Genomic DNA, 3,530 nt, shown 5'->3' with positions numbered 1-3,530 from the left:
GTCCTGGGGAAGATTACGCTGGAATTTGTAACTGTAGACATAAACGGTGTCGATCCTTTCACGTTCATTAACGCAAAGCTAAAAGGGAGAACCCCTTACGGGTTGAATGTACCTCTGCCTCGACTCCATTGCTGTGTGAAGTGAACCCTCATTCGTGATTAACGGAACTTTCTTTAAGCATGCAAAGAACACCTAGAGGTCATGTAGTCCAACCCCCCCCCCCTTCTTAAAATGAAGACCTACAGTGCAAAACGCAACTCCAGTAGTGCCACCAATACATTTCGGCCGGCCTCAGCTGAAAGGCCCCCTCCCACGATGAGAAAATGACTTCCTTCTATTTTAATTTTCTCCCTCGTGCGGAGTCAAAATCCACTTCCTTGCACGCTTCCACCCTGCAACCCAAACTTACGTTACGGATTCATTTGTCTCAAGGCCTCTGCAATCACTTGAGAGGGCTGGCGACACTTAAAATCCGAACTGTTGTTTTTTTTTTTTTTTAGTTTTAACAAAAGAGAAAAGAAGGGAGAAAAGAAATCTATTATTGCACTGAATGTATTTTGAAAAAAAAAAACCTTCTGCAGCAGATGGAACTCCTAAGATATAAGCTTCTAAAATCCACCTTTAGCTCTGAAGATCATTTCTCCAAGGTACAACAGCCCTACATTTTAAAGATCTGTTTTCTGAAAAGAAAATCAGGATGTGTTCCTTTTGTCCATGAAGGCTGCAGGGTATGACATAAATATTTTTTTTTTATAAAAATCATAAATTTTGCCAGTCTTGGAGAAAGAGGCCTTTGACACGCAACATCAAAAAAAACCGAGGGCCAAGATCCCTGTTTCTTTCTTCCTTACCCAGTAAAAAAATCACTTCAGTGATTCCAAAGAGTACAGAATTGCAAAACTCTGAAATACAAAAATCAAATACATGGAAACACCCCACCCTAAAATTAATTTATCAGGAAACATCCTCCATACCTTTCAATATACAGGTACAGTCCTTCCCATCCCCTAATGAAGAGCCAGTTCACCGGCTTAGAGATGCTGACAATTGTCTGGCAGTTCGAACTTGGCCCTTCCCTGTTCATTCATTCGATTTGTTTAACTTCATCAAGCTAATTTGACAACACCCTCACCTGTTTGACTCTCTGCCCCGCCCTCCTTGGGCTCCCTTCAATAGGCCAAATCCTCTCTTCCCTTCTGGGATTTCTGATTAAAATCCCCCAACCGGTCTCTGGCCAGTTTTATGGGACAGGCTTTGGTGGGTGGAGCAGAACACAACTTTAGAAGAAAGTTTCTTGAGTTTTCTAAATCTCATTCCCACCGTTGATAAATGGGCTTCACCAGGTAGTTGAGAGGCGTGTTTCACCAGGCTGTTTCATCAACAAGGGGGGGGGTCCTTGGTGCTCCCTGAACTTGGGCAGACGTTTCATTACCCAACTAGGTAACATCACCAGTATAAGTAGGGAGTAGGGTTTGCTTTCATTTTTATCTACTGGTGGAGTAGATAAATCAATTTATCTCCTCACTAGTAGATAAAAACTGAAAGCAAACTCTCTCTATTTAATGATGTTGCTTAGTTTGGGTATTGAAACATCTGCAAAAAAACCACCAAGCTCAAGAGAGTATCAAAGACCCCACCGTCCTCCTCCTCTCCACAAACCCAACTCCCTTCTAGCACTGATGATGTTACTTAGTTGGGTAATGAAACATCTGCAAGGAAACCACCCAGATCAGAGAGCACCAAAGACCCCACATTTCAACCCTGAGGTACAAATGTTATATTTTATTGGCATTTCATTAATGTGAAATGAGACCATTTCACATTAATATTCATTCCATTCTATTTTTAATGCCATGACATGAGGATGGTTTTCTGTCTAAGTTAAAGGTTAGTTATTACAAATATTAGAGCTAAATATTTCAAATCAATATGCCGGGAATTGGGGATAAATGTTCAGCTACAAGAAGCTATGGATGAGTTTTTCCAAAATTCCTTAACCTAGAAATGGTTTCTACGCCAGAGATAAGAAACTGCAGAATTGTTAATGGCTGTCAGAAAAAAAAAAACCAACCCGTTTAAAAAGCAGCTGTAAGATCTTTCCAAGATGTGAAACGCTAAACCAAGTTTGAAATCCCCTTCAAATCTCATTGAGGTATATATTGCAGATGAGATTAATCTGTTTTTTAAATTTCATCTGCGTTTCGATAGGGCTCTTTTCTCAGCCTTTTGTAAAAGGAATTTCCTATGCTGGAGACTTTGTACATATTTATATTGACTTTATTAAAAAAAATTAATAAGAAGGAGAAGGATTCCAGTCGTCAATCTTTGATTCTGTGTCGTTCGTTCTTCAAAATATTTAGTTTCTAGCATGGCAGCACCTCTTGGAGAGAGAGCCGAAAGATCTTTTGGGTACAAAGATGGAATTTGTGCAAATGAAATATTGGTGGTAAAGAATTGGAAGCCCTGTGCCTGTATTTCTATGAAATTAAATGTCAGTCCATACTAAATTCATTCATTACACACACACTAAACCAGCTCTTGATATCAATCTTGCAAGCTAAACTAGAGTGAATTATAATACCTTTGGTGGTCGTTGTTATCATCATCATCATGGCAGCAGAAATAGAACTAGTCCTCAACTTACAACCATTCATTTAGTGACCGTCTGAAGGTGCAACAGCACTGAAAAAATGGACTTGTGACTAGTCCTCGAGCTTACAACCGTTTCATTGTCCCCGTAATCATGGGATGAACTAGGTGATATAATGATGTCATTGATGACTGGGTAAGTCTAGTTTAATGAAAGGACTAGGAGGTGACATGATAACACTGTTTCAATATCCAATACACATCACAATTAGATGTTTCCATAGCATGCCAAACTAAAACCAGACAATTAGAGCAAACCACGCTCCCTTCTAGCACTGATGATGTTATTTAGTTGGGTAATGCAACATCTGCAAGAAAAGCACCAAACTCAGAGAGCACCCAGGACATCACATAAAACCAGACAAATCTTGCCTATGAGTTTAAATGTTTCATATTTTAGGACATCGTAGGCCCATAGTATGCAGCAAAGACTAAAACTCTATATTTTGCAATTCTTTACATCAATCTTTTCCTGAGTTTTGGTTTTTTTCCCCCTCCCAAAGTGGCATTTGAGTTTAGCTTTCTTGACACCATCTCCAAAACATGCACAGGAAATTACAAATCCAGGAGACCACATCCAACCAAACCGTGCCAATTATTTCTTTGCTTTCTCCTAACTATGAATTGGGTGTGCACAGTTGACTTGTTTTCATTACATCTGGGCAAATGAAGTTTTATTAGTAGTTACATGTGGAAGACAATGAAATAAAGATTCCACCCAACCTTTGAAAATAAAATCTAGGGGAACCAGAGCGGACGCTGTATTCTCAGTCCGTCACGTATGAACAAAGGGATGATATCAATCACTTATGACCATCGTTTGAAAAGCATCTCGTCTGGACAAAAGGAAATCAAAATTTATCTCACAACACTCAAGGGAT

This window comes from Notechis scutatus, chromosome 13, assembly GCF_049901735.1.
Source record: "Notechis scutatus isolate UNSWTSFEM ecotype Mainland chromosome 13, rNotScu1.2, whole genome shotgun sequence".
NCBI classification, from domain to species: domain Eukaryota; kingdom Metazoa; phylum Chordata; class Lepidosauria; order Squamata; family Elapidae; genus Notechis; species Notechis scutatus.
Note: the sequence above shows the minus strand (reverse complement) of the source record.